Source organism: Micrasema longulum, unplaced genomic scaffold (assembly GCF_059751315.1).
Source record: "Micrasema longulum isolate JH-2025_06_02 unplaced genomic scaffold, ASM5975131v1 h1tg000610l, whole genome shotgun sequence".
Classification (NCBI taxonomy): Eukaryota; Metazoa; Arthropoda; class Insecta; order Trichoptera; family Brachycentridae; genus Micrasema; species Micrasema longulum.
The window spans coordinates 108,756-129,236 of record NW_028277806.1 but is presented as its reverse complement, the minus strand read 5'-3'; the positions used below and the strand labels follow the sequence as shown (position 1 = coordinate 129,236).

General features: G+C 30.6%; 1 long non-coding RNA gene across 1 annotated transcript in view; it reads left to right on the top strand.

Annotated features, from left to right (window-relative positions):
- LOC148280170 (uncharacterized) overlaps nucleotides 1-20,481 on the top strand; it is a 66,641-nt gene that overhangs the window by 43,604 nt on the left and 2,556 nt on the right. Inside the window, exon 2 of the long non-coding RNA XR_015822679.1 lies at nucleotides 18,668-18,867. This is a non-coding gene — a long non-coding RNA (uncharacterized LOC148280170). The remainder of the gene's footprint in view (nucleotides 1-18,667; nucleotides 18,868-20,481) is intronic.

Genomic DNA, 20,481 nt, shown 5'->3' with positions numbered 1-20,481 from the left:
TATATGTATATAAAGTGTTAAATAAATAAAAAAATTCAAACGAGTTCTTTAGTTTATTCGTGTTTGTTTTTTATCACAATTAATTAAAATACATACAAACATTTCAGATATTATTGAAACAAATTATTAAAAATCACTTGAATCGCAATGGGAAGGTCAGAGGACTTCGAAATCGTTTGAATTAATTGAGAAAAAATCTGATAAACTATCCATTTTGATTACCGAAAAATATGACTTTTAACAGATCGCGTGCTTAATTAACAGAATGTGCAGGTATAAGTTTCCATGGCCGCTATACCAGATTTAAACCGAGTTAAACTCTATGGGAGGTTAATAAGTATTACTTTTTGCTATACTATCATTATTTTACCACTATTCTCAAGCTTAACTTTATCCCCGATTTATAAGTAAGGCCCTAAATTTTAATAAAATATTATATGTGGAATAAGTGTAAAAAACTAAGATATATTTTTTAAAAACATATAAAGGTGCTGAATACATGGAATTTAGCCTAGGTTTCAAGAGATCTTATGATCTGTTATAGGGTGGGTTAAATGATCACTTTACACATTATGTTATATTCGTCCTGCCGCATGTAGGTAGTTGACTTCCATTTTCACATTTCGAATTTCTCGATTCCCTAAAAATATTTCGGACTCGTGATGTAGTGGTTAGTGCGTTTTCCTACCATGCAAAAGGTCTCAGGTTCGATTCCTTTCATGGTTGACATGAATTATTTTTTTTAATGTTTTATTGCACATTTTACACATATTTCCATATTACTCATATTTCCAAGAAAAAGTTTAAAAATTGGAAAATTGTTTTCAGGCGTTTTCTTGTATGTGAAATAAATCAGTCAGGTGAATCTCTTCACAACAATAAAGGTTTCATCTCTTTAACTTCACTAAAATCAACAAATGGAAGAATTGAAGAAATATGGATTTTCAAACATAGGCAAAATGGCAAATGTTACACAGTGTGTAAAGTGGCCACTTAAACCAGCCAAAGACAGATCATAAGCCCTGTAAATGCCTAGAATTCCATATTCTCTTATTTAAGGTATTCTCTATCACATTTGTAATTTGTGACTCTTTAAGTGTTTATAAAAGTCCTGATGATCAAAAATTTAATTCATAAATTTCGTTTACAAAATTCAGAAAAGCTATTTTATTCGGTTGGTATTGAATTAAATCACACCAATCCACCAAACCATCCATTTAGTTTAATGTTGGCAATACCATTTATAGAAATTAAAACAACCCGTATTTTTGTCTATGCTTTTTTCCCCTCTCTCGCCAACATTGAAGCCAGTACCAATAGTAAAATGAAGCGACATTTGAATCGTAAGGTGACTTTGATCAGCAAATACACTGTCCATATTTTTCTCAATAACTTGGAAACCTTTGACAAATGTTAACTGTTTTACCTATATGGTAAAACCAAATACGCTGTAAATACCAATATTATTTCAAGTGAGATTTAAAGAAATTAGTAGTGGAACCGTGAAGCTGTTTGTATTTTATAATTCTGTGATAGAATAAAGTATTAGTTTTTAAAATATTTATTTAATGATAAAAGTAATTTTGTGTATCACTGAGTGTCCATTTTTATAATATATATATTATTTTTTTTTAGAAAAAATAAATATTTGCGTTCTTATGATTTACCCAAATATTTCATTTTGAGGGGCATTTTTAACGAGTTGTAAATAACTCACTATAAGAAAATGGAATCGAGTTGGGGTAGAGTGGGATTCAATCCACGGACCTTTCGGCTGTGAGTCCAACACACTAGCCACAGGACCACAACTCGATTTATATATATTATTATTATTGTACATATTTTTTTTTAACGAATAATAAAAAGTTTTCTAAAATGAGCAGAAATTTATGATTTTTTTTACATACATGTTTTGCGAGCGACTTGATTCGAAGTTATCAATAAAAGTTTTGAGACAGGGCCTACAAAATATATTTCGCTGAATTACTAGAAATAGCTCTTATGAAAATAAGGGCTGCTTCCAACCATTATAAAATATGTTTTGGAACACTATACAATGAATAATATAAAGTAAACATCCTTAAAAGCATTTTAGCCAGTATTTCCAGAACAGAAGGAAAATTTTGTTAAACAAGCGATAGTAAAATGAGATGATGGAATTTACGCTCAACAAACGGGATTTAAGAATGTAAATAAAAAATATTATGACTTATATGAACGAGTTTTAATAAATTTATAAATTATTTTCTCCTAAAATATTTTCTTTTAAAAATGAGCGAAATTAATGTGAGGTTTCGTCCCAGTAAATCAAATAGTTGTGACGAAATGCTTGCAGAAGAACCTCATACACTTCAATTGCATTTCTTGTGAAATCTTGTTGAACACTGTTGAATATGGCCAATATTGATTTCCCAGGTATGTTTTACGTCTTCGTAAGAAATAAATTAGCTGATACAAGAATCGCTTTACTAGAATAAAAGTAATGGATTCTAAATCATTTGGTAAAATATTTTTTTTCAAAGCTGTGAAAAATAGTTTCCACTATTCATAAAATGGACTCAATAACTTTTCATTTTGATCCGATAATAATGACAGCTAATTAACAAAGTATTATAGACAATACATTAATTACTGATAATTTCATTTGATCAGAAAACAAGGTTATTATGTCATCTGTATCAATTATTTAAATTAAATTTTCCATATTTAATTTATTAGTTGAAATACTTATTTTACATATTTTATCTATTAGTTTAAACAATAATTTTGTAACTGGCCATGAATATATAGACTCTATACTTTATGAAAACTTCAGCTACTAACCTTTTTGATAATAAATTACTCACATATGCTGTGAGAACTGCATAGTAGTGCTGTCTTAGGCGCTCACAGACGTATGTGAGCACCGCGGTGAATGAGTTAAGAAATATTTAATAAAAACGTTTTTTTTTTTAATCACCATACTATTTTTAAATTTTAAACTTGATTTATATTTCAATTATATTTGTAGAAATTTTGTTGGAAATTTATAATTGGAAAATTCTCAAAACAAACACATAAAATCATGATGTATCAGAGCAACCCCTCTCCGAAGCGTTGACATTAATCACCAAGTTTTTATTTTATTTTCGCTCACACAACATAATATTTTCTCATTTAAATTTCCCTTTTTTGAAGTTCGAAACTGATCGAAGTCATTTTACTTACTCTATTTAAAATCATAGATTTTTACGTAAAATCTGTCTCCGCATCCGATGACGTCATATTTTGTGACGTCAATATTTGTTTGTTTTTATCTTTACAAAGTCACCCCATTCCAATTGCTCTACTAAAATCATAGATTTTTACGTAAAAACTATCTTCGCATCCGATGACGTCAGAATTAATGACGTCACGAATTGTTTGTTTTCACCTTTATTCAAATAACTAAACTTTGATCCTTTATATCTCCCTTATTTCTTAACAGATTTTAATAAGAAGAGTACCGATAATCTTGTGATTTTCTAAATTATTATAGCTAATAAAAGAAATTCATGATAATTGCCCATTTCAACGGAACACTTCGATTATTTTGAGGTTGAATAATTCATAATAGCAAAAATATTTTTTTTTATTCAAACATTTATTATTTATTTAGTAATTTTAACAGTTTCCATAAAAATATGACCTACATACATACTCTCAATAATTTGGATGGTTTTAAGTTCTTGAATAGCAAATCTTTTTTATATCAGACGCTTGGTGAATTGAATTCTTACATATATCTGTTGTGGCATTGTGCCTGTTTCTGCGCTTTGACTCTGTTGCAGCCTAATTAGAAAATCCCACATCGCATAAAAAAGTTGTAGAGAACAGAAGTAAAACAATGGTAGTTTGTTTTGATACATTGGTGTACTCTTCTAACAAACTCGTCCTGATATTATTTAATCTTTGTATTTATGTTTCAAATCAGAGTCGCTCAAATCAATTGTATTTTCATAATCACTTAGGCATACTTTGTTTGTCACGGAAAGTGGATTCTGAACCAAGAAACCGGCCTTATTTGTTTTGAGAAAATGTTGCGACAGAAGTTCATTCATATAGAACTACTCTAATTCTTTACGGAACACCTATTCGACTCAGTGGATCACTGGTGTTCCGCGGAACATAGTTTGAGAAACCCTGTCTAGTATCTGAATATAATATACTTCAGTACTAAATATTGGTTCAAGTAGGTACCTTCATTTTGAAACTTGTGATGTTTTTGCTATGTTTCATTTTGTACGGTCGAGTTAGAAATAACTAGTTAGGTACCGTATTTAAATAAAAGTGTTGTTTAACTTTTAACAGCACTTTATCGGAGTTTTACATCGAATAAACACATCATACACTACAAAGTGTCGGAAAAGTTATAAATACCGAGTTAGAAAGTACTGCTTCTTGAGTTAAGTGAGAAAATGTTAAGCAGAAAAGTTATAGGAGCGCTCAAATCCGTTGTGGTTATGATGTGAAGACTCGCTTCCAACTCCAATGCATGGAAGTGAAGCTTGGAGGAAAAACAATTGTTAAACTTACCTGAATGTTGTCTAAATGCAATCAAACAAGTGAAATGAGTGGCTATGCATCATTCTCGTAATACTACAACATGATATACAATATGAAATATTTTTAAAAAACAGTCATTTAAGAGTCTTCCAGAGTTTTATTATTTATTTATTTAAATTTTTATTCCAGTAAAATGGCTATAAAGTGCAGAGCCAATTCTACCATATAAACATATAAACATGAACATAAATATAAATATAAACAAAAATATAACAATAAACATAAATATAACAATAAACATAAATATAAACATAAAATAAAATAAAATATGTTTTGTATGTATTTCACATGTCATTCAAATAATTTTTTTTTATTTCTTCTACCCTAATGTTCTACAGCCATATTTTGATTTCTCGTTTGAAATATTGTTAGTTATCAGTTTACGTAAATTTACGTGGAAGCGTATCAAACAATTTGGCAGAAAAATAATCCTATTATCACACATCACTCCGCAAATTTCAAAATTCGATGGGTTCCAAAAAGAATTTTCATATGAAAAGGCTTTGATCCGGTGCAATCGATTCCATCTCAGTCCTGGAAGTTTTCTTTGCTTCCTCTTTTTATCAATTCATAGTTCAAAATAGTACTAGAATCCTGGAGAGGGTTTTTAACTCAATGACTTTTAGGTCTTAGGTATAAATTATAAAAACGGAAATTGACTAGAGTTACGTTTGCGTTGTAGTGTAGTAATTAGCGCATTTGCTTTCCACGCTTGATATTCTAGGTTCAAATCCCACTAAGCTCGACATGAAATATTGATTTAAATTTGTTATTTTTGCCGCAATATTTTATTGTCCCTGGACTGTACCCAACACGTAAGACTTTTTTTTATTAATATATCAAATAAAAAAAAATAGGCCGCAATACGATTACCAATGTAGTTCTTTATGTTCCATTGGGTGGGAATTAGAAAATTATTAATAATGAAAAAAAACTTATCAACTTTTTTTATTTTGTTAATGGCAGTTGCTTATTTTTTGCCTTGCTTATTAAAAACTGGTTGCAAAAAAGTAATACAAATCTGTTTTTTTCATTATTGACCGAACGTGCATAATCACTTTTCCGCTAAGACAATTTGGCGATTCGTGAGCTGGTTCTCGACAGTAGGTATATTAAATTTTGTAAATGTCACAGCGCAAATGGATCACAAGGAAATGGAGTGAATGGACTGACCTTTTTTGTAGATTTTCTTATTTTTCTGCTTAAGCGGCAAAACTCCAAACCGAACATGCACTTCAATCGCGGTCAAAGCGGACAGTGACCCCAGGTGGCAAAATAATCAACTGAATAGTTATTGGAACTACAAATGTGCAAAACGGACAGGATTCAAGGGGGCGAGAGAAAAGGAGACAGGTATAGGAATTTATTTACGCTGTGACTCATTTTCAATCGGCCTAACCACAATTAATTGCGTAGTTCCTGAGTTTTTGGTAAAACGCGAGTACTCAGAGTTCTGTCTATGTCGTGAAAAGTGTAAAATACAATTCTCTGTGTGACATTGAACCTGAATCTTAGACGAGTGTTTTCAACTCGATAGGCACTTTCAAGTAAAAATTCTGAAAAATCAATTCAAATAAAGTTGAGTCCGCCTTATAGTGTAGAGGTGGACAAGTTCACCTACCATGCTTGAGGTCTCAAATTTGGTTCCTATTTTTATATTTGTTTTAAATATGGTTTTACGCTGCAATATTTCATTTTCCCTGGACTGACTCCTGAAGTGTAAGACTGATCACTTTGACTTTATGTTACAATAATTTAAATACACTGCAACTGGCATACTAATGCAGCGCCCTATGAACCATCAGGTTTGGATAAGGGGTATGATGAAGTTATTTACAACTAGTTAATGCGAAGTAGATAAACGAGTGACTTGATTATTAACTCTCCCTTCCCGGTGATGTGTAGCTAGTTCACATTGCATCTAATAACCTTAATATCTCCATTAATATAATGAATTATGGGTTGAGATTTTCGTTATTTCTTCATTATACATTTACGTATCGGTAATAATGATTTTTTTATTAAATAATTAATGCTTATTGGGAACATAAAAGCGTTTTGTCAAAAATCGGAGATATCACCAATACAATAAAAAGTTTACCAATGTGTCGCATGTTGCGTTCGTAGTAAAAGAGTAATCCCAATGTATAATTATTTTGCACACTCGTTACGTCTCGCTCTGGATAATACGGGTATATTTGGGAGGGAAAGAGACAATTTTTATGCGTCACACACGCGAACAGCAAAGTTTCTTGTACTTCTCCCTGACGCCCAATAGCTGCGTCAGCAGCTGCCCGGCTTTCGTTGGGGGTAGTTCTTTTGCACGGACTCAGGGCATGAATTTAGAACATGACTTTTCAACGAAAAAGAATTGGTCATTATTTGAACTGGAAAAATCAACATATGTATGTAGTTGGTAGATTATAAACTTTTTTCTTAAAACAAATCAACATTATATTGATGTAATGTTTGAATTAAATTTTATTTTGTATTCCTACTCAACCACAAAATAATAATTATAATATTATGTTCAGCGCCAAAATACTAAAATCGCATCTGTGCTGCGCGGCAGCGGCGCGGCATTGCGTTCACAATGTTCGCATCGCATGTAAACTACATGGAAAATAATGTATTGGTATGTTTCGATTGCTTTCGTTGCGTTGCGTAGTGAGAATTTTAGTCTGCGCCTGCGCCCGGACTGAGCGTTCACTACGGCGCTGGAACGGAATTTCGAATTTGCTTCCATCGCGATCGTTCTTTAAATCGATACCCAGCCAGCCAGTAGCTAGTACGCGCTGACCAGGCGATCAGTACGCGCATGACAGCGCTGGCAAATGGATGTGTCGGGAGGTCATGTTGCTTTATAACATTTTTTATAAGGCGATATTAAAATTCCTCCGAAATTTGTCGCGATTATTTTTATAAAATTATTTGTTTATAGTAATCTGAATGTAAGATATTATGCCTGATAATTAATTTATTTAACATGCTATTTTATAAATATTATTTGTCTAAATTTAGGGAAACCAATGGTTCCATGCGTTCTATGAACGGACCGCGCATTAATTTCATTGAGATTTTTTATTATATTTACGAATTAAAATGTAATATTTTGTTATTTTTAATATATTTACGATATATATTTAGTATATAAAACTTAAAATCATTCCTTTGCTCCAGAAATCGGTTAGTCGGGACGTTCTCTTTGGGGTTGGATGTAAAAGGAGACAGTGTTCAATTTCAATAAATGTCCTCTGAGATGATAAATGAACTCTAAAATGTTAAAGATAAGTTCTACCATCAGGTACAGATGAAAGACACTGATAATGATGATCACACAAAGTATGTATCTACGAAAGTATAAAAATGTCGGTAGTCAAATGGCAGAAGGGACCATCAGTCATTTTCTAAAATGTTCAGGAGAGCGGAAATGGATGGTGTTATGCAAAAATATGTTAAGCCAGATCAACCTCGAAATGAGATTATATATGGTTAACATCATGCACATTTTTCAAAAATATTATTTATTATTAAGCTTGGCTGTTAAGATTAATACGTTAAAAGTACTTAATGGAACCAAAATTACTTTTTTTTTAATAAAAGTTAAATAACACCTTTTCGCTGAACACTTTTAAAACCATTGTTATTGCAATAATGCAAAAATGTTCTAAACAATAATTCTTGAAAAAAAAAAACCTATTTTTTTTTTCTTGTGTGAAATTATAAATAGTATACAGGTGTTATTTAAACCCTATCACATCCAAAACCACAATGATCAGTATGGGCAAGAAGACATATTGGCATATTAAAAAAAATATTTAGAACCAAGAAAATTTTTAAAAATTAAATATGTAAATAAACAAATGGTTGTTTACTTCTGCAGGGGTGAAGTGAGGGGAGCGCGGCGCAGTATCAGACTCCCCCCTCCTCTCTTCTCGTTTCTCCCCTGCAGAAATAAGCAACCATTTGCTTTTTTTGATGTTTTATTTTTTTAAATTTTATTCATTCTATAAAAATTATTTAATGTGCCAATATGTCTTCTTTCTCATACTGACCATCGTGGTTTCGGATGTGACAGGGTTTAATGAACACCCTGTTGTGATGATGAAAAATTATGATAAAAAAATATAATAAATTTTGAAAAATGCTGCGTGTTCTAAACAAGACGTTGAAAATACTTTGGGATTTACTTTCTTATGAATCCCCTGATTACAAAAAGTTAGTTGCCGTTGGTAATAAAAAAAACTTGTCGACAATTTTTCTAATTATTTTTTTATTTTTTTATTTGGAAAAACAACAGTAAATTTATAAACAATTCATACTGTAATACAGTGTGTATGTTCAATTAAAGTTTTTCACGACTATATAATACCTTTTTGTAGACATACTAATGAACAGATGAAAAAATAAAAATATGTACCAGTAAATTATAATATTTAAAGAATATCATACGAGATAATTAAATTAAATAATAACGATTTTTCTCCCAAAGCGTTAGGAGGGATGAAAAGGATATGAACATATGAGGATAAAATAAGAAAAAGAAGGGATCCTGTTGAGGACATTACTTTTAAAATATCCATAAAGAATAAAGACAGAAAAATAACGTTACAGTAAAACATTTTGATTAAAATAGTTCTAATAAGTAAAAAAAAAAAGAAAGTTTGGATTCAAACATATCAAGGGAGGAACAAATTTTGTTATATTCTGTGCATCTACGGTTAATGAAGGAATTCTGAGCGAAGTTATTGGATGGTACAGGATTGTAAAAAAGTTGGACTTGTCTGGGAAATCTGGTCGGGCAGTTTAGATAGATGTTTTCCAAGATATAAGTACTTTAAATTATATTATTCAAGACCTTGAATAAGAAGCACAAGTCAGAAACAGTTCTTCGTTTTGTGAGATAAGTGAAATTATGGAAAGAGGAAGAGTCATCATACAAATCGAATATCGAATGTTACACGTGCTTTACGGACGAGAACTTTCAAGAATTTATTTTTGATTCAATCTAATTGATTTATGTATGTAAGATATTGAGGATTCCAGACGACAGAACCAAATTCAATGTGGCTTCGAACGTAGGAGTTATACGAAGTTTTAAGGGAATCTGTAGTTAGTATTGTATTAATTTTGTAGTCAAAGAAAATTTAAGTAATTTTTTTAGTGAACGATATTGAAAAACATTTGCTTACATTCATTTTGTAAAAAAAAGTGTCTCTTGCGGGGTGAACACATTTTTCGCAATATTGCTGTCGTATTAACCATCTGAATTTGCAACAATACGTTAAGCATCTTTTTATTATTTTTTTATTGAATTTTTTTTTCACATAAGCATTCTTCTAAACAATTTTTTTAATTCCCGCTAAACTGCACAAGCAGTTTTTTTGCAGGGATTTCTCTCTTTAAACATTTTGGTAACACAATATAATAATTTTTATACAAAAATATAAAAAATCTTAAATATATCAATAAAATAAAAGTTTGAAAAAATGAAATACAAGTAAATCAAGTCGTTTTGATACCAAATTATATAAAAAATAATAAACAAACACTTTTTTTGACACTGTTTAAAATTGTTTGGTTTCCCCTCTTTTTTTTACCCACTAAACTAAGAATTTAAGAAAACGATTTTTAAAACCAGCTTTACTTTCTTTTTATTTATATAACTATTCTTTATTTCGTCCGGGAGTCTATTTACTATGCGGGGGAGAATATACGCCCTGGTCCTCTCTCCATACGCATTTAGAGCTCTTCTTTCTGTGAAATTTCCTTTCACTTTTTGGCGCATTTTATGCATATGTGATATTGGCGTTTTGTAGAAATCCATGAGTCCTCTGTTACCAGGCGATAGTATATCTATTCTTAAAGCAGTGTTACATTTTTAAAAATTAAGTTGCGTAGTTTTTGGTTAACACGTCGAGGTATTACAGAGAATTTTCAACTTTAAACTCGTTGAACAATTTTTTTAAAATAAGAATATCACTTTTGGCTGACTTTAAATATTTTTTTTCGATTTTGTAGCTTGACACATATTTGCATTACAGCATCCAAGAAAGACTTGGATTCAATCTACAAACATATTTTAGTATAGTATATATAATTGAGTTAAAAGCTAAAAAGGTAAAGTAAACTAAAACTGGACAAATTATTATTGATGTATTTTACTAAGCAAAATTTTGAATCCTTTTTGGTAGGCGTGAGCCTACCGAACCTCATGTTATTTCGTAAGCTTATTTTTGATAAGGATCCGAGGGACTTAACTTAATTAAAACATAGTTGTTCGTCAGAATGTGACCTAGTTCGTATGCAAATAAAAGGACCCTACAAAATCCTAGATTAAAAATAAAATAGATGACGCCGTTCCATGTAAATAATCACTAATCCCCAGGTCCTTAAGGCTGTAGTTTGGTAAAACGAACGCAAAATTAGGAAAATCATACAATGTTGACACAAAAACATGAATTAGATAGAAACAATATTTTTTAAAAGTATTTCTGTTGAAAAATGTACTTAAAAGTTTTTTGTAACAAAAATATAATTACTTTTTGACCGACAGATTACGCCATTTCAAATTTACACTCTACTCAGGTATCTGGGATCTTAATAAAGACTAAGTATTGAAATAAAATTTGTTGTAATAATTTGAAGATAATAAATTAAATAACATGAAAGTGGCTTAAGCTAAATTTTATTTTTTTTGCTTCGAAAAGAAATACAAGCATTTTAAATCACATATATTTTTGTGACTTTATTTTTATTTATTTCTACGTAAAATCATGCCTTCGGTAATACTTTAAAAAAATAAAATTTATGAAAATACTTTAGTGAAACCTTTTTTTACAGAATTTTTAAATATTTTTTTATAGAAGGTAATTCTGGTTGTAATATTTTATTTAAAACAACATCTTATATACGTTTTTATGACCTTCATACCTGCTCTTACCGAAAACGATAAGGGCAAAAGAAGAAGTATAAAAATTGGAAAATTGTTTTCAAGCGTTGCCTTGTAGGTGATTTGGTTCAGCCGGATGAATCCTACCCACATGATAAAGGTTTCAGCTCTTTTACTTCACAAAAGTCAACAGATGGAAGAATTGAGGAAATGTGGATGTTCAAACATGGGCAGAATGGTAAAAATGATACACAGTGTGTAAAATGGTCACTTAAACCAGCCAATGACAGGTCATAGGCCCTGTAAATGGCTAGACTTCCATATTCTCTTCTCAAAAATGTTTTCCATTTTTGTTATAATAAATTTAAATATGAATAACTTTCTAGAGAGGAAATCCAGCCAGCCTGCAAGAATTTGGACATACTCAAACTTTGTTAAATTATTTTACGTTAATTTCAAAAATATATAATATAGTAGAGGTTTCCAATTAGAGGTCTCCAAGTGATGGCAAGTCTACAAATTTCAAGTTCGTTTATTTAATGATATTGGTTTAATTTTTGTGAAAAATTTCAAACTCGGCTTAAATATTATTTATAATGACACCAATTCAAACAATTCGCCCCAAAACAAACAAACCAGCCAAAAACCGCTATCAAACTAAAAACCAAATTTTCTGTGTAATTCTGATTACAAGCAGAAAAAGTACAGGGGTACTTTAGGATACTGACAATTATAAAAAAAGAAACTCTCCGCTTTTGAATTACAGTAGATACGGAAATAAATAAATGTTAAATTTTTGACATATTTGAATGACCATAAATGTATAGAATAGAGAAATATATATGTAATGTAAAGATATGTGCGGTTGGCGTATTCGCCTAGTATACTTGAAATCCTGGGTTAAATTCCTGAAAAGGTCAACAGCTTGCCCACCACATGCCGCACACCGCATCTGAGGACATAAGTCTCCTTGGCGATGCCCAGATACATGAAAAATTTGCTCGTTGCCGAACGAGAAAAGCTGCCAGAAGGATCTCTCTGTAATATGATAGCCTTAGCATCTTTGTGCTGAAAGAAAGTAACCCAAAAGTACATGATATCCACTTCATTGGATAGAGAAAAGAGGGAAGGGAATTCTTTACTGACTGGGATTAAATTATTTTTTTATTTATTTATTTAATGCACAAAATACACAAATTTACATAGACACAATTATATGTTTTTTTATGTCTCGACTTGTTAGAAAATTCCGTGATAAGTTGAGACTCAAAGATATGTAAATTAAAAATATTTATTTACATATTAAGGTAATCAATGTATTTACTAAATTTTGATATTTGGTAGTTGATAACATTTACATAATATGATTAATATAATATAATAGCTAACATCACGAAACGTCTTGCAGCTACAAAACGCATCGACGAGTAGAATTTTTACGTGAGTCTTGTAAATTTTAAATATCAATGTATATGTTCCATATCAAATAGAACTTAATATATTCTGTTTATATTGTATTTTATAACATTATGTTCCTAGCTGCTTTAAACCATTAACTGCATTTCTTTAGCTTATTTAAAAATAAAAAATAAAAATATATTATTATACATACTTTTTTTTTAAAACCAACTATACTTCTGAACACAGTTCTATATTTTATTACTTTATATATATTTTTTTAAATTTATTTTGTTAATACACTCATCTTTTTATTTTTATTTTTATACCAACTGTACTTCTTAACACTGTTCATATCTTTTATTTCTTTACATTGTATTTTTTTTCAATTTATGTTGTTTATATACTCATCTTCTTTTTTTTATACCAACTTTACTTCTAAACACTGTTTTATCCTTTGTTCCTTTATATTGTATTTTTTAAATTTTATGTTGTTTATTTACTCATATTTTATATAATTTTCATGTATGTAAAAGCCTCATGAGCGTGAAAAGTGAATAAAAATAAAAAATTAAAAAAGTTAACAATAAAAAACAATTAAAAAACAGTATCTATGTATCATTAGATGCGGAAAGGGAATGATGATGATGGGGAATTATAACAATTCACAAAAATATAAGTTTCTTTCAAAAAAAAAAAAACTTTCGATAACTCGGATGATTTTTCTGGAATCGTAAATCTTTTTGTCATCAAGCACTAGGTAAGCATTCTTACATAAAATATCTGCTGTGGCATCGAGCTTGTTTCTGCACTTTGACTCTGTTACGCATAATTAGAAAATCCTACTTCATATAAACAAGTTGTACCCTTTTAACAAACTTGTCCTGATATCATTTAATCTTTGTATTTTCGTTTCAAATCAGTCACTCATCAAATCAATTATATTCGCTTAAGCCTACTTTATCTGTCACGGAAAATGGATTCCGAACTCGGATATCGTCCTTACTTATTTTGGGAAAATAGTGTAAAAGAGTTGTTTTCGTAAAAAAAATATTATTTTCTGGTACATCTATTAAGGCTCCGTAGGATACTAGTGTTACGTGGAACATTGTTTAGGAAAGCCCGCCTTAAGCCTTTTAACATTGGACGAGAAACAACACAAGACTCGCGCGACTTAACAATTTTCTTTTAGTCTGCCGGTATAAAACGGTAAATTTTTAGATGAATTTGTCAAAGCTAAATAGAAAACATAACATTTTATGGTGTTTGTGAGATTTCTGATCCAGTAACAAAAGTATCCATCGCGTCGCGACGCCAATGCCCGTCGGCGTCGTATTTTATGGATTTAAAACAGTTATTTTGGTATTTTGTCTATTATAACAAGTAATCAATGTCAGCCTTATAACTAGTTGTGCCTAGTTAGGCAGACTGCACTTAACCCACAATAATTAATTAGATTATAGGAATTGTTGTTATTCAACAACAACAAACCATCACGCCGTTTCCTCGTAAGGATAGGCAGAGAGGATAAAACGCCACAACACACTATCTTTGCATACAGATCCCGGTTCCTCTACATCTTCTTATGCACGCGCGCCGATTATTCCAACTTTTGACATGTCCATCTTCAAGTATATGTTGGATTTCGTCATGCCATGTTTTTCTCGGTCTTCCTCTATTTCTGCATCCATCAACGTTAGCATTGTAAATATTCTTAGCCGTTCTTTCGCTGTCCATTCGTTCTACATGTTCAAATCAGCACAGAGCTCCTTTCTTGATTTTGTCGTTAATAAACTATATTATCGTTGATCCTTTGCATCAGTCCTAACGCCTTGGGAACGTATTTATTATTTTCTAACTCGTTCATATATCTTTTAATCATTAGTTTGTTTACAAAAAGTTTTATATAGTTGCAAAAAACTTTAATTGGACTCATACATTACTATTACTATGTGAATTGTTTGCAAATCTTTTGTTGTTTTTCCAAAAGAATACATCAATTTATTTTAGAAATAAAAGACGAGTAATACTTTTATCCACAAATTTAAAATATCCAGTGACCGGTTTCATCCCTTTCGCGGCATCTTCGAGACTGGTCACTTTATTAAGGAGTTCAGTGTATTTATACAAAAAAAAGAGGTAAGGATAGAGAACTCAAAATTATATTTTAAGTAAATTAAATTTTAAAAAAATTGTCTCAAGGATCATAAAAAAAAATCGGGTTAACTAATGAATTGATATAATTATATTTTAATGAGTTTAACTATTGTTTAGGTATATTGATTACTTTTAATGTCCAAACCTTCGTGAGTGTGATTTCTGTCAATTATGATTTCTGAAAAACAAATATTGAATATTGTTTTTTTTTAAACCAATCAACAGATAAAAAACACTTAAAAGGGAACTGCGTAATTGCATGATTATGAGGTTAATATTTTGAAGGTCGTCAGTAAACCCTAATTAATCTTTCAAATTATTTTCAAATTATTTACATTATAAATTTAAGTTGTTTCTGTTCACTCATATCAAACACACACTCACCCTGTCCATAAACCTACCCTCACACCCATATACAATCACACACATATTCACACACCTACCAAAACCACACTCCACTTTTTTACACACGCATCCTTGCACAGCAAAAAAACTCGCACTCATGCACTTATATGAATTAATATCTTACTAAACTGATTTTTTATAATTGTATTTATGTGGAAAACTGATTTGGCTTTTTTTATGTTTTTTTTATAATGTTGTGTATATTTTGTTGTATTGCTGTTGTTTTTCTGAATAAACAAAATTTAAAAAAAAATGATAATAATCCAAATCACATAACATCACGTCAATAATTGACGGTCATCACGTTTCCTTATTGCGGTATGTAAATAACTTACATTTTTATTCCTTTATTTATTCATATAAAGATACATAAAAAAAATAATAATAATAACTATACATATATGGCCAAAAGCCCTGTGTTGAGTTGGGACACAACATAATAGAAAGTGGAAGCATGCTAAAGTATACTGCAAATATATTTTTTTTACATAAACATAAATTTCAACAAACATCTGGACAACACGTCTTATAAAACTATATTTAAATCTACGAAATGTCTCGCAGCAGTCTCCTGCAATGGTCTCTTCCCTTAGACAAAATTATTAAGGTTGTAGACCTCCACATCCATACACCCTCCTCCCCCCTCCCTAATCTGCATAGAGTTTGTATTCCTTAGGAATAATTATAATAACTTGCCTTTATGCACAGCTGACAGAATCCTCGGGGACTCTTTAACAGCTGAGGGTATAATTTAATGAAAAATAGCAAAAAAAATGTGCATTTTTACTTTGTCCCATAAAACATTGCAATGAAAAACTACACATTTAAGATTGTTCAATGATCTTCCGAAAATCATTTTTCAAACTGAAGATCTTTAAAAAATAAAAAAATAGCTGAAAAAATATTTTAAACGGCATAAATTGCCTTTAACACATACTGATCAAAAATATGAAAAAAAATTACATACATATATACATAACAAAAAATGATAAAATTAATCCTATATATAATAATATATTTATTTGTGCGTGTAAAACAAACCTGTTTAAAAAAAAATAAAGTCTCTAGACTTAGTGAATAACTAAAACTGTAACATTCTTTTAATACAACGAATAAACAACTCGCATCGACCTTGGCTGGAATCAACCCCAGACTTCAAGCATCGAAGGCAAACACGTTTACCTCTGGATCATGAGACGGACTAATCTCCATCTGACTCCCTTTTTCAGGAATTTTATCTGGGAGTAATCATCGAGTCAAAAACAGTCGTTTGGGGTTCTGGTCTTAAATCACACAGAACTGAATTCTTAATTGCGCCCAAATTTTATAACTAATCTTTTTATACTATCGTTCCATACACGTTTTTTTTCAATTGCAGTACTTTATGCGTCGTTTTGGTGTGAATAAAGAGGAGTATGGAAAGAATAAACAAAATAGTTAGAACCTTTTTAGCGCAGAGGCAATACTCCTTCATAGGACAAAAGCTATATAATATAATGCCAGAGCCATGGAAACGTTACGAAAACCACAAGCTAAAGAGGTCGCTGACTACTTTTCTCAGAGAAATTGGTCGCTGAGAGTCTGAGGGGTTGATGGTGGCTGTTAGATGGCCAACACATGTTTTAATTTGAATTGTTTATATGTATATATTTTTATTTTTTTACTGATTTAATTTTTTAAGATCCTTGTGACACTTTAATTTGTTTTTACTATGTATTTTTTTTTAATACATCTTTTACTTTTTTTTTTCTTTCTACTCGGTATTTTGCTATGTTTTTTTAAATATGCTTTTTGCCCATACATCAATTTACATAAATTTTTTTACTATGACTTTAAATATGTTTCTTAGTATGTATTCTGTTTTTATTTCGCATTTCTGAGTTTTTAAATATTTTTATATCTATATTAATATATTTTTATGTTTTTTACTATGTTTTCACTACATTTATTGCATTGTTTTTACTATGTTTTTACTCCATTTTTTACTATGTTTTTCACTTTGTCCTCTATCTTTATAACTGTTTCTTTATATTGATTACTGTTTTTTATAATTTTTTGACTGTCTTAGAACGGGGTAAATAACCCTAGTTAGATAGTCAAAGCCATTTTGTATAAATTATAATTTTGTGTATGTAATATAATATGATAATAAATAAAATAAATAAGTCTACAAATAGAGGAAAAGTATATTTTGCAAATTTAACGGAAAAAATACAAGTTTCAAAGGTGTTTACAGGGTAAATTGTAATGTAATGATAATATAAAGATTGTTAATTACTTTTTCCTTTCAAAACATGCTACAAAAATATTTAGCATCAGCAAAAATATCAGTAGCCGGCCATTTTCATGAAAACGGAATATTTACTTTCGATTTTGTAACGTTATTTTTTCCATGGCTATTTTATTTTTGCATTTAAAATGGCTACTTGAAACACTCAAATAAAAAAATCATCATTATCATCCCCTTTCCGCACCTAATGGTGCATAGGGCACTGCATTTGTACACCTTTCGCAGCGTATCTACATCATTTTCTTGTTACATTGAGGTAAGATGATCAGTCTTACGCTTTAGTTACCAGTCCAGGGACTAAAATATTATATTGTGAAAACACCCTTGTAAATAAATATTTTATGTCAACCATGTCGGGAATCGAACCCGAGACCTCTTGCGTGGTAGGCAAACGCGCTGACCATTACACCACGAGGCCAAAAAATGGTTTACCCCATTGCTAAATTATCACTTGTTTTAATTTGAATACTTACTATTTTAACTTTTTGTATTTAATGTTATTTGTACATTGGCGGGGTTGTTGCCAAACGACAATTTCTTCCAACCAACCAATAATATAAAAGTTTTATTTTTATAATTCAAGTTACAGAACATATTTAATAGAAAAGAAATATGAAAACGCTAAAGATACATAAAAATATAAATAAACGTATTTGTTTATAAATTACCTTAAATCAAAACTATACTCAATGGGAAAAAGGAAAAAAGAGGAAAAGGGAAAGGAGGAGAGATTAAGGAAGAGAAAGGGATGTTTCTTCAGACGTGATTTAAACAGAGATAATGTTTATGGTGGATGGGAGATGATTCCACAGTCGAGCCGCATGGACGCTATATGAGTTAGAGAAGAAAGAGGAATTGTGGATGGGTATTAAGAGAGTGCCTTGAGAATTAGAACGAAGAGGTAAACCAAGAACTGATAAGCGTTGAAATTTTTCACGCAGGTATAAAAGAGCGTTAGGACTTTGAAGTACATTGAACAGAGGTGATACTGAGTCCACGGAACTTTTTTCAAACAAAAAATACGGTATTTTTAAATACATATATGTACAACAAATCGCACAATGGAAAATCGTTGAAACATAATTTAAAAAATCAGATGCAAGCAGCATTTGAGACTTCTTCACATCTCTAGTAAAAACAGGTATGTAATTTATTTTTTTATTAGTTTATTTCGGGTTTTTTTTTCTTAAGAGTTAGATTTATCCTATTTATATTTCTAGTTCCATAGTTATGTATATTTCGCTTGTTGAAAAGCCAGCACATTCCTTTCGTTTACAAAGTAATTTATATTGTTAGTCGAATTAGGCTTCGTGGGTACATACATATGTAAGTGCCTTAAGGGGTATCTATGCAAGTGAAGTTCCTTATTCATAATTGAATTCTCATATGAGGCAGAAATAATTCCGTATTCCAGTTTTAATTGAGTTATTTACCGCTGCTGTAAATGAGAAATAGCTAATCCAATATTCTGTGAGGCACTGCACCTTTGTAGGGCTTTCAAATCTTCACCGGTCCAAACGGAAACCGGTAAATGAGGTTGGCATGTAAATAGTCTCACCGTGTATCGTAAAAAAAGAATAAGTGGCCTGTAAAACAATAATTACTCTCCACATTGACAATATGAGCTGCGGGTAAGATTGCCGACAAGACAAGTTGAATATTTTGTACACACCTGGGTTACGCGTGAATGTTTACTGCCATTTATATGTTTTGGTTGTCGGCTTTGCTCTGAGAAGTAGGAACCTGAGCGGCCCAGTAGTACCTACCGCATTGCAACAATTAAAAAATTCCACATTCAAATATTAAACTGACTGCTGAATTTTTCTTGAAAAACAAAAGAATATATCTTCTGTGATCCGCATGAAAAACTGAAAAATTATATGCCTACCGCTGTCTTCATATACAAGTGTCAATAGCATTGTTATCATCACCGCATCCAATATCTGATAACCCTGATACACAAAGCCGAATTAAGAAAGAACTAAACATCCGCATCATTCCCGTATATAATATCTGGTGGAGCGAGGGGGAACACTTCAAACAGGTAAGTTGATTTCCATTGTATATAAGGTGGCAGTAAGTGTCCTTAATAAAGTGTGTGTTGGCTGACCTTGTTGGACTATCTTGGATTAGTTCGTGCGCTCTCTGGCTATCGAGGATTAACTTTTGCGCCTCTCTCGCGTCACCTATACCAATCTATAAATATAAAAGGCAATGTTCGTATGTGTCTCACGATACACTGAATAACTACAGGACCGATTTACGTGCGGCTTTTAGCGAAATGTAGATTTTTGCCGTAAGCATATTTATAGCACTTAAAATTTTCAATTTATTTAGTAGAAAAAAAGGTAGGAGCGTAAATATATTTATAAATATAATAAATCTATCGTTCACCAAGGCTGCATTTGCTAAGAATACGTATACAAAAAAATTGTAAAGATTATATTTTTTTGTGTATGAAAAAAACTTGTTAACAAACAACATTCGTTTTTTTATGGATCCCAATCAGATTATTTGCTTAAATTCATATTAGTTTCTAATCATTAATTTCTTTTTCCTGATTTTTTTTGGTAATAATAAAATAATATTAACTGACAGTCATTACATTTTTGAAAATCGCATTCCTTAATTAAATGCACCCATAACAATACATGTACCTAAATAATATAAAATAATAATTGTAATAATAAACATATAACTAAACCAACAAAATTCCAACATAAATTAAAATAGGCACTAACATAAAAAATCCACC